At 37.6% G+C, this 12,198-nt stretch overlaps 1 long non-coding RNA gene across 5 annotated transcripts; it reads right to left on the bottom strand.

The window, feature by feature from the left end:
- Positions 1-2,110: 2,110 nt before the first annotated feature.
- Positions 2,111-11,437, bottom strand: LOC129348648 (uncharacterized). 5 transcript variants are annotated; one of them, XR_008601265.1, is made up of 5 exons: positions 11,288-11,433; positions 9,682-9,782; positions 8,835-8,976; positions 6,025-7,855; positions 2,111-5,587 (listed from the first exon to the last, which is right to left on the bottom strand). It is a non-coding gene; the product is annotated as an uncharacterized LOC129348648 (long non-coding RNA). The 5 variants fall into 5 exon arrangements; XR_008601263.1 differs by lacking the exon at positions 2,111-5,587 and adding an exon at positions 5,746-5,961; XR_008601264.1 differs by lacking the exon at positions 2,111-5,587 and adding an exon at positions 5,746-5,915.
- Between the last annotated feature and the right edge of the window lie 761 nt (positions 11,438-12,198).

Here is a 12,198-nt window from a genome sequence, read left to right as displayed (position 1 = left end):
TGTGGTGGGCGGTGGGGGAGTAGAGGGGGGAGGCCGCCACCCACCTCCCCGCCTACTCTCCGCCCTGACTCCACCCAGGCTCCGCCCATGTGGTCACTTCAGGAACTACGATGTCAAAGGGACGACGAATTTATTTCTTTTCATCTGATCTGTAGCTCAGTGAGTTAAGGATTTGCCTATGGAGCTGCAGGTCGCCGGTTCAAGACCAGACCCTTCTTAAGTTTTATCAATATTCTGACAAAGACAAAGAAAGAAAAAGGCCGGTGGCGGGTCTTGAACCTGCGACCTTCCAGTCTGTAGTCTGTCTTCTTTTCCCCTGAGCTACTCGCTCAGATACTAATTCTTCTGGTTTTTGCGCATTTATCATCTATTTTTTGTCGTTTTCGGGTTTTTTTTTAACTCGAGTCTCGACTCGACCGTTTTTCTCAGGAGGTTGGGCTTCAGCCTTTGTGCTGGAGGGTTGAACCCTCAGTTCCAAGACTTTCCAAAGCCTCCAGACCTCCCGAGTCCTCAGGACCTGAACTTTCACACAGTCTGAGGGCTGAAATTTTCTAAGTCCCACAGTAGTTCCCTGTTAGTTTGAACCTTCAGACAGTCCAAGGACTGAAATCCTCTAAGTTCCTGAGTAGTTCTCTGTTAGTTTGAACCTTTAGACAGTCCAAGGACTGAAATCTTAGAAGTTTCTCAGTACTTCTCTGTTTGTTTGAACCTTCAGACAGTCTGAGGACTGAAATTTTAAAAGTTCCTGAGTACTTCTCTGTTAGTTTGAACTTTCTGGTTAACAGAATCCTTAAAACTTGTGACCATGAGTCTTGATTTCACATTTAGACCATCCATCTGAGTTCTTCTCAGACCTTCACCTGTGGGTTTTTTAGAAATCCTTACAAACTTTGATTCTCTTCACTGAAAGTAAAGTTTGTGGAGATGAGAAGGTAACATTAGTTTGATCAATGCCTTCAACTACTAGTAGACTTTATCTGGAAAGCAGTTTTCTGAAATGAGTTCTTAGTAAATCTGTCCACAATCAAACCAAGAACATAGAAAGAGGAAATGTTTGAAGAAACAACTTGATGTTTTCATTTCAGACTAGAAAACGCTTTCAGAACTTTATCTGTCTTTGCTCTTTTTTATCCATTTATTATCTCTTCTGTTTAATTTGATCTTCTAAAGTTTAACTGGTGTCTTTTCAAATGTTTTGTCTTTAGTTTGATTCTTCTTAAATGTTTAGTTTTTCTCTTTTCTCACCTTTTATTCTTTTCTAATGTCTGATTTGATTTCGAAATGTTTTGTCTTTTTAATGTTTAATTGTTTTTTCAAATGTTTTATCGGCTTGTTTGAATTTTTTTTTCTTTCCCAATATTTAATTTTTCGATTAAATCTTTAAGGTTTTTCTTTTTAAATGTTTTACCACCTTTTAATGTTTAATTTTCTTTTTAAATGCTTCATTGTATTTTCTGTTTAATTCCTATTTGAAGTTTTATTGTCTTTAAGATGTAATTTTATAATTAAACATTTACTTTTTTAATTAAATGTTTTTGCTTTTTAAAGGTTTAATAATCTAATTAAATGTTTTGTATTTTTTTAAATGTTTAATATTCTTCTTGTTTAATTGTATTTTTTAAATGTTTAATTATCGAAAATATTTTGTCTGTAATTTTTAATATTTGTATTTTAAAAATTTTGTTTAATTTCATAGTTACATGTATTGTATCTTGTTTAATTATCTAATTCAATATTTTGTATGTTTAATATAGTTAAACATTAAATACAATTACATTATATTAAACAGACAAAATATTGAATTAGATAATTAAACAAGATACAATACATGTAACTATGAAATTAAACAAAATTTTTAAAATACAAATATTAAAAATTACAGATGAAATATTTTCGATAATTAAACATTTAAAAAATACTTTTTAATAATAAAGCTTTTTAAAAGTTTTATTGTATTAGTTTTTTTTCGTTTGATTTAATTGCTGTTTTTATGTAGTTTATTTCTTTAATCTTCTTTTCCTGTCAAGATTTTAACCCCAACCTTAAAAATGAAATAAACCCTTAAATCACAATGAAAATGCTTCTGTTGTCACAATCATGAGTTAGTCAATTATTCAGTTTATCAATTCAGCTTTATTTGTTTAGCACCTTTTACACAGATGACAAAACTAAACAAGCAAAGAGAAAAAAAAACTATGCTAAAACTATGATTAAAACTCAGAAACACTTCAAAAAATAGATTTAACATGGTAATAAAATATGTTGTGTCCAGGGGATGGAGGGAGTTTATTGAAGTCTTCTTGGGCTCACATGGGAAATCATTTAACATATAAACTTGATATTTAGTCTAAGGAAACTGCAGAGCGACAGAAGAACCAACAATATCTCCTGTTTTCTCCTTTAATGAGTCGACTCTTCTTGTGCTTTCAGACCAAAGAACTACAGACTCTTCACAACCTGCTCAAACTCTTGGTACAGGACCTCACCACACGGGTCAAGAAGGTTTCTGTCTCATTTCTACTCTGAAGCTCACCTTCTCCTGCTCAAACTGCTGACAAATGTTTCTGCTGCTCTAAAGTCTGGTCTACAGAACTTCCTAAAAACTCTCAAAGTCTCTTCTGCTGCAGGTTGCTTTGTAGAACTGTTGCAGAAAACCTCACTAAACTACATGGAGGGGCCTCAAGATAGTCGTCCAAATGAAACCATACAAAAACCAAACTAGCACAACCCAAACGCTAAAGTCTCCTGCAGCCTACCAGAGAACCTCTGAGAACAGAGAATCAGGACAGGAACTCTTACCTTCTGGACAACCAACATTGGTTCACAAACAGGAATACAGAATGTGTCTGACCAGAAACCTCTAAAGACTCACTACAGCCAAGATAAAGACACAACTCAGCTGCACCAAATCCACTAATCACTGCAAACATCAGCACCATGTGCTAACTGTGGCTAAAGAACCACATTTACCAAGACAACTATCCAGTACAAAGCCCTAAAACACACCAAGAAACACATTAAAGATGATTTTACTGCTGGAAGCTGCAAGCCAACGCCTAAAGAACAAACTGAAGCAATGGAGCCAAACCCGGTTCAGTGGTGAATAGAAGCAGAGGAAATGTTTGTCTGCAGCTAAATAAAGCAGGAAGACACTGAGCTGCTCAGGTGTTCCTGATAACACCAAGCAGCCACCTGGACAGCCAATAGGAACACAGCTTACTGGAAGTCCAGAGGGCTGGGTTAGTGAAGGAAATTTAATTTAAAGTTGAAGCAGAAAGTTAACAAAGAAAGTTGAAAACCACCTTCTGATCCCTGAAATCTCTGAGTTTTCACACAAAGAACACCTGAACATGTCAAACTGGTTCCATAGTAGAACCATCATTGTAAAAACGTCATAGTATGGTGTGTTGCTCAGAAAACATTAGGACCCGGCTGTCAGGGGACAAACATGTAAGAAACATGAGAACAGAGAGAATCCAACCAGTAGGTCACAGTTTATCATCCCCCAGTCATCTCCTGAAGTCCATATGGTGAGAGACATCAGTATCTGGTTGTTAATTTACCAGAGGATGCTTATAATCATGCTGATGTGGTCTGTACTCTACAGTATTTTAGTGACTCAATAAATGCCTAAGTTGTTTTTTTAAAAATGCTTTTTAGTTTTTAATAAACATTTAACAGCCTATATGTAATCAATAAATGGCCTTTGCCTATCTTAAGAAAAATTCACTCAGAACTCTGATATGTTAACAGTACTAAATAAATCAATAAATACATGCATACACACATAAATAAGTTAATACATTAACTGTGTTAAGATAAGATTTAGATTTTTTAAAAAGTTGTTTATGTTTTTGCAGAATCCAGTATTGCTCACTGGTTGGTCGTTACATTTTGTTAGTTTGATTTCACTGTTTAAAATGATGCCACCTCTTTTCAGACAGAACCTGTGATAATAAAACAATACAAAATTTTTAGTTCCGTATTAATAAAGCACTTAAAGCTTTAAGTATGGCTAAATGCTTTTTTCAAAATTAAATATATCACTCCTTAGGTGGTAGTGGCCCCAAGTTCAGTAAAGTTGGAAAGATATTCACAGATTCGGACTTCCAGCATCAATAACTCATTAGATATAGGTTGTCAAAACATAAACGGTGCCTCTTTCTCATTGTTGCAAGGCAGACAATGTGCTACAAGCCCAGTTTTATCAAAAGTAGCTGTCTTTCAAGCTACAGGAATAACATTGGTGTCTATGGAGTGAACAGGGTCCGTCTGCAATTTGCAAAACCGCTGCAACAGTAAAGAGAGACAAATATTCAATAACTTCACTCTTATACATTGTAGTGTCACTAAAATCACTGCAGCCTTCAACTGGCTCCTGTTGACAAAGTGTTTTAACAGAAATGTAAATGCTGTAATTTGATTCTTTTAATGAACCATGTAACTTGAATGGATGTGATGCTGGTGTGACCACAGTGCACACGTCTGATGTTGCTCACAGTGGTCCAAGGGACGCTCAGGGAGTTTGTGTGTTTGCTCAGACTCAGGAAAAACTACAGGGAACTTTGGACCCAAAAAGGTGGTTTAGAAAAAATCCTTCAATGTAGACCAAAAAAGGTAGTATGGAGGAATATTCCACCTGAAATGTAGACATGAGAAGTTGGTTCGGAAGAATATACCATCCTAAACATTCTTAAATGTAGACTAAAAGATGGTTTGGAAGAAAATTCCACCTGAAACCCTCCAATGTAGACCTAAAAGGTGAGTTTAATGGTATATTCCACCTAAAATTCACTACTGTAGACCTTGGAGGTTGGTCTGATGGTATATTCCACCCAACATCCTTTAACATAAACTTAAGAAGTTCGTTCAAAGGAACATTCCACCTAAAATCCTTCAATGTAGACCAAAAAATCTTGGTGTAAAGGAGTATTCCACCTTAAATGTAGACCTAAAGGATGGTTTGGAGTAATATTCTACTCTAAAATCTTCCAGTGTAGACCTAAAAGGTTGATCTGATGGTACATTCTACTCAACATCTTGGAACATTTACCTAAAAGGTTGGTTTAATGGTATATTCCCAGAAGAACCCTTGAACATCAGGCTTAATGGTATATTCCACCCAAAATACTTGTACATATACCAAGAAGTCAGTGTAAAGGAAATGTAGACCTAAAAGGGTTGTTTAAAGGAATATTTAAATGATTATTTTCATTATTTAATAATCTGTTACCAGTCAGAACCCTGGCAAACTTATTTTCATCAGTTTTTTAGTGGAAGTCACAAATAAAGGAGCTCTTGGTTTTTCCCAGCGTTACTGAGTCCAAAGCTGCTGTTTCAACACAGAACGTTCACATGCATCCACAAACCTCTCAGCACTCAAACACCCACAGACAGGCGGCCGGCTGGACCGAGGCTCGGCGGCGTCCACAGACCCACGAGTCGGGGAGTCGCTGAACTTGTTGGTCCGGTTTGAAGGCCTCCATGTGGTCCAGTAGAAGTCCACGTAGTCGGTGTTGGCTTTGAACCGCAGCGACTGGCCTCCATCAGGTGGACCGGCTCGTCCTCGTAGGACTCCTCCTGTAGCCTTGAGGGAACCACAGGAACATTCAGTCGCTGTTGGAGTTCTTCCTGTCAGGCTCGTGGTAGAACGGCTCTGAAGAATCTTGTACTTGTCTTATCTGGAACAATCTAACAGCCTAAACTGTTAACAGCAGTGTAAAGAAGCAAACACACAGGCATAGATTAGGACTCAAACTAGATTTATTTTAGAAAACAAATCAGCTTAGAGGCATTTGTTCACACATGGCTGAATAGGAGGCCGTCCAATCAGATTTGAGGTCTTCACTCTGTAGGTTGGTTGTTCGGTGAGACTCTTGGACCTCCATCAGCTGACGTGGATGTTTGATGGTCTTCTTCTGTAGTACCAGATGATTCATCCATGAATTCAGCAGCTACAGACTGAAATGAAGCTCATGCTGCCGTTATTGAATTCCTGTTCCAGATCAAATGTTCAGAGCTCACCTTGAATGCAGCCGTCTGCTGTCTGATAGTTTTTCTCATTGTAGTCTTCAATAAAGTCTTTTTCCTCATGTCAGGATGTGGTGAGACTCTTTCTCAGTCTCTGCAGACGTCCCTCATTGTGCATCTCCAGAGAAGAAACAGAAAAACTGGTCACTGCTTCAGCATCACAAACGCTCTCCAGCATTAAGAGTGTTTTAGGAATTAATTCATTGTGTTGTGAACTCTGAAGGAGCAGAAACTTTACAGCTGCCAAAGATATGAGCTCCAATTCTGGATGTTTTAGGAAATGAAGTTCATCAAATGAACACTTGATTTTTGCTGATAACTCTCATTAAATTACTGAAGAAATCCAACATAAAAACCTATAAACTCTCAGGCAGCTTTTGTTAAAGTTTGTCTATAATTCTATCATCATGTTCTGGAACCAGGACTCTGCAGAAGTTCCTTCAATCAGATACTTGTGTGTTTCTATTTAAGGCCTCAGGTTTGAACGTACAGCAGAGGATTAGAAAGGAGTGATTTTAATGTTTAAATCAGTCCAGTAAATGTTTGGCGTGAAAATTATTAAAATTTTGATTTAGATAGATTTGTGTCAAATAATATTGTAGAGTCTCACTTAAATATATCCAAATGAGTTCAGTGTATTTACATTTTATAGAATATTTGATTTCTTAATCTCAATACTGTAGGGTCTGACCCTAAATATTATAATAATGATGTCAATTTAAATAATGTTTTAGTGCAGTCATAAACTTTAATCAGCTAAACTTACATAATAAATATCACTGTACAATCTTAACCTGAACATTCATATTATTGAGGTAAATTTACATAAATCATGATATTCTAGAGTCTTAACTGGAATATTTCTAACACTAATCTTTTTGTATTGTGCTGATAAACAACAATAACCCGACTTTCAGATAATATTTATTGTCTGTGATTGTGAGACTAAATTCCTCCACATTCTGGAACTGGACTGAATTTCCCAAAATGGAAACATGGACAGAATTTAACACTCATGTATCCATGGCAACACTAACGTTTCTGCTTCTTACCAAAGTTCACAACACAAGTAAAGATTTTAATGTAAAACTTCAGGGATGACTGCTAACCATAAGTATTCTGATCAATACTTCATGATCAATATCAGGACAGATGTTACAACTCCAGCTGTTGCATTAGACTGCAGTTATTCACAGAGAAATTAAAACATCACTTTCCTCATAAAAACTAGATGGGACTTTTATTAAATAAAGTGTTGGTGAATAAACAGTGTAAAAAGTGCAAAGCAGCTCCATTAAATCAGGAGATGTGAGACTTCCACAGCATGGATCACCATCTGCTGTGTTGATTCATAGCTGAATGTCACAATGAACTGAGCTAGAAAAGCTGCTTTGAGCTGCAACATTACGGTCTGACAATCCAACACCATCACAGTTTTCATCTGGTTGTTTTGCTTCAACATGCTGTGAAGTTCAGTTTTTACCTGAATCAATACAGAGATTCTATTTCCAACTAAGACTGGAATAAAAATTAGAATGTTATGAGGTTATTAATGCAACTAAATCCTTTCAGATGGAAGGATTTACTTCTAAGTTCTAATTCAACTTTCAGCTGGAGCACATTGCATTCACAAAGAAAAACAGCGAAACCTTCATAGCAACATTTAATAAACCTAAAGCTTCCCTGTTGGCTCATTGGTGGAGTTTGTTACTGAGCATCTGAACCTTAAATCCAGTGAGACGACCATCTTCAGTCGAGGCCAGTCAGAGAACTTCAAGACCTTCCATCAGCTGGACCAGATGTGGCATCATCTCCCTCTGAACATCTGGATGACAGGAGAAAAGACAGAAATCAAACACAGATCACAGAAATACAATTTATTCACTTTCATCATTTTATAAAAGCAGCATGAACTTCATTAAAACTTGACAATATCAGTAATGAAAGTAAATGTTTTTATCTCGTGTTGAATCTAAATTTAAAGTCAATTTTAATGACAGTTTATCCTGAGAGGAGTGAGAATGGAGCTTTTCTTTCCTTTTTAGAATATTCCCTCAAAATATTCTGTTTATTATTGGCTTTAGAAGCATTTTTCTTTATTTATTTTTAGATACCTCAGACTGATACACTTTGCTGGTTTGCAGATAATTTCATGTACAATGACAATAAAGATCTTCTATTATAACATATTTTGCTAAAACAAGAACTGCAAACCTTCTCAACCATCTCTCAGTCTGCAAAATTCCAACTGTGACCAAGAATTATCTGATGTAGTTATTATTATAATCTTTACTGAACCAGCCTTGGAATTAATAAAAATCTGTATATGGATATGATTTTCTCTGATGGAACCACTATGGAAGCCGTAGTAACAATTAACTATCCTTTGAAGGGAAAGATTAGGTCTTCTTCAGGTGGATAAAAAAAATGCTCTCCCTTAAAAAACAAAAAACTGCATACAATAAAGTAAATCTCTTCTGCACTGCACACATACTACACTTTTGTATAACTCTGGATGTCAGAGTAAAGGCAGACAGATCCACCAATCAGCCACAACATTCTGACCACTGACAGCTGAAGAGAACAACATCCATCATCTTGTTCTAATGCAACGTTCTGCTGGGAAACCTTGACGTTCATGTGGATGTTTGACATGTACCACCACCTAAACACTGCAGGACAAACAACCCCCTAGTCTCCATGGCAACAGCAGTCCTTGATGCCAGCTGCCTCCCTCAGCAGGACAAACTAAAACTGCTACTACAGGAGTGGTCCGAGGAACACGACAGAGCTAAGCTGTTCACCTGGGTTCCACACTCCCCACATCCAGATCTGATTGAGCATCTGTGGGATGGTCCAGGATCAGCCTGGTCTAGGTAGGATCCACCCTGCAACCCACAGGATCCACAGAATCCACAGGACATCCCCAGAGGTTCTGATGAACCACTGGGTCAGAGGAGTTTTAGCAGCATAAAGGGACCAACACAGTATTAGTCAGGTGGTCAGAATGTTCTACTGTTATATTGTCATGCTGATTACATGATCAGTAAATGTTACCATCAATTATAACATCCACATTGATCAGGGAAAAAACAAACTATCAGTTCATTCAGAAACTGTGGGGTTAAACCTATAAACACAGACCTCAACAGCAGTTTGTTTCAAAGCAGAACACCAGCTGGTTTTCACTAAAGAAGCTTTAAGAGCAACAATTAAATGACAGTTTTGTTCTCATTAAGTTCAGAGTCAGCCAAAATAATGTACACACATCAGGAAAAGAAAAACTTTAATAAATATTTCATTTGTATAAGTACTTCTACACTTGATCAAATCACGATAACTCTATGTCCTGTTGTACGATGCTTTCCCAACAGATGGCGCTACCCTCATGAATGGAGCATCAACAAGTGACGTCTACAACATAACAGAAATGTCTGGAAGCCAGTGGCCACCACTTTGAGCACCTCTTGTAATTGTAGAGGCCAAAGATAACTTTTATTAATCTGGTGATGTCTGAATAAATTTGGTATTGAAATATTTATGCAAGTTTTTCTTTTCCTGATGTGTGTAAACATTATTTTGGCTGACTCTGTATAATGGGTTTCTGACAGGTCACCAGGCAACATCTTTTTATAATAATGACAAACATACCTGCATTCTACAGGAGTGATTTTCCTCATGTGCAGGTAAAGATGTGTGAGGAGCTTAGAGATGACAGGAGCAGGAGTCATCCTCACTAATTCAGCTTCCACCTAGAAACAGAAAGACCACAAACAAACACACTGATATACTCTCAAACGTTCAACCTCACAGCCTCAAAATATCTGTTTAGGAGGTGTTGTGTTTCTAAATTCTGCTGAAAGAATTGACAGACATTCTCTTACAAGGTTGTGTAAAAAGCAGCCTGTCCTCTGAGCTACTGAGAAATTTTCCTGAACAAAGTTTCTACGTGTAAATCAGCTCAACAAAAACTAAAGCCTCAGTCAGAGATAACAGGTATCGCAAATTATAAACAACTTTCTTTGTTAACTCAGACTTTCTGCTTCAACCTCACATAAAAAGGGGAGTTTAACTCGTCAGGTGACTGAAAATGAACGGCTTGTGCAGTTCTAGATCCAAAAGTAGGATATTTCAACATACAGGGCGACCTACATATATATATATATATATATATATATATATATATATATATATATATATATATATATATATATATATATATATATACATACATACATACATACATACATACATACATACATATATACATATATATATATATAAATTGTCAGCGGTTAAAGTGCTCTGAAATGACGGTTAGGACGTGGATGACTGAACGAGTTTTTATTGTTTTCTGAGTGACTGGTTTTGACAACGTGGTCTCAGTTTGTTCCGATGCATTTTACCAAATCAAGCTAATTTTGTGCTGTGTGTTGTTATGATGGGAGGCTGCTGAGGGTCTGAGTGTTTCTGAGAACAAACCCGAGTTAAACCAGAAGTTCTGCTCTGGATCTGTTCCACTGAACACACATACTAACACACAACACAGCAGTGGACGTGCTTCTATGTTGTGGGTTTTCTTGGTGAGACAATAAATAGTTTTCTGACTCGTTGTTAACCAGGAAGCCTGTGTTAAGTTGTGATTATCCCCAGTTGACATGGACGTGTTTCCTGAACAATCACCAGGTGTTAAACACCAGACAGAATGACAGTGATCTATGTAGATGAAGCGAAATGCTTGTTGAGCTGATCGGTAGCACAATAAGTAAAACGGTGGTCTCGTAATTTTATCGCTGGATTACGTTGTTTCGAATCCTCTCACCGTACTTGAAAAATACGTGTTTTTATTTCGGTCCGCACGTTTCTTTTTACTGTCTGTAGATGAAATTTACATGGATATAGACTTTATTAAGCAGTGATGCCGGCGTTTTTCGGCGAGGTCTTCTTTATCTGGTATCTTTATTTCATGTAAATCCAGGTCTGATTGTGACGAATCTGCGGACGAAACATCTGGAGACGGAAACTATCGCCAGTTAACCTGATCACCAGTTAAACTGGAACAGCGGCAGCAACTAACACAGGTGTTCAGCCGTAAGTTAGCCACCTGTGTTAATTAGCCCGCTAGCTAACTTAGCCGCTTAGCTAGCTAACGCGTCCGGACCAACTGCTCAAACACGACAAAACACAACTCTTCACAAGTCGCTGACTTAACGTACAACAAAACAACGCTACTGGTTAGAAGTATTTATCTTCTTACCGTGTTTTACTCCAAAAACAAGATCAACAGCAGCCAGAGATGCCACCAGACGTGCCGACCATAGATATACATATACTAGATACGCTTGCGCGCTGTCTTCTATATTATCTACGGTCTGACCAATCGCTGCTCTCTGGCTCCGCCCTCTGAGAATCTTGTTGTTGTTTGGATCCACACTTGCTGATGACCACTTCCGGTCTCAGAAAATGAAAAAAACGGACCTTTTTTCGTTTCTGTCTCTTACTGATTTTACTTTCTTGTTATTCTAAATATAAAACGAAAATCAAAGCATTTTAAAAAAATCGTATATCCCTTTTTGATCATGAAAAGGAAAAACGCCTTGTATTTCAATTTTATTTTTTGTATTTAAAACGAAAATCAAATAACCACTCGTTTTTTGTTTGTCAATACCCGTTTCAGAAGGGAAAATCCAATTACCAGATCCGTACACGGACCCACCACACACACCTTTGACACACTTCCACACATTAGTTGAGGAGCCGCGAAAACCTGGTCGCCCCAAACTATTTTACATCTGGCGCGAAGCTCTCCAGCAAACTACAGTCGGATGAAGAGTCCAGCCACTCGTCTGGCCCGGATTCTGCCACCAGCACGGATGAAGCCGATCTTATCGAAGGAATTGATCATTCCAGTGACTTGTAAGTCTGTATTTATGACAAGTTGTTTGTTTTGAGTTGGAGAAAAGTAAAGAAAGTATAATATACATGGAACGCCGCCGAAAGCATTCCGCGCAAAATACGCATCATTTTTACAAGTCATGTGCTGCGCACAGCTAACGTACCACGTAACTTTTTCTGTGTGCAGCATTTACAATGTTGGGAAGGAGGAGGAGGAGGAAGAGGAGAGAATGGAGGTCTCCTGCTGTCCTGGTACCCAGCGAGAGGTCGAGG

The sequence above is a fragment of the Amphiprion ocellaris genome, chromosome 4, assembly GCF_022539595.1.
Source record: "Amphiprion ocellaris isolate individual 3 ecotype Okinawa chromosome 4, ASM2253959v1, whole genome shotgun sequence".
Classification (NCBI taxonomy): domain Eukaryota; kingdom Metazoa; phylum Chordata; class Actinopteri; family Pomacentridae; genus Amphiprion; species Amphiprion ocellaris.
This window is presented reverse-complemented; position numbering and strand designations above follow the sequence as displayed.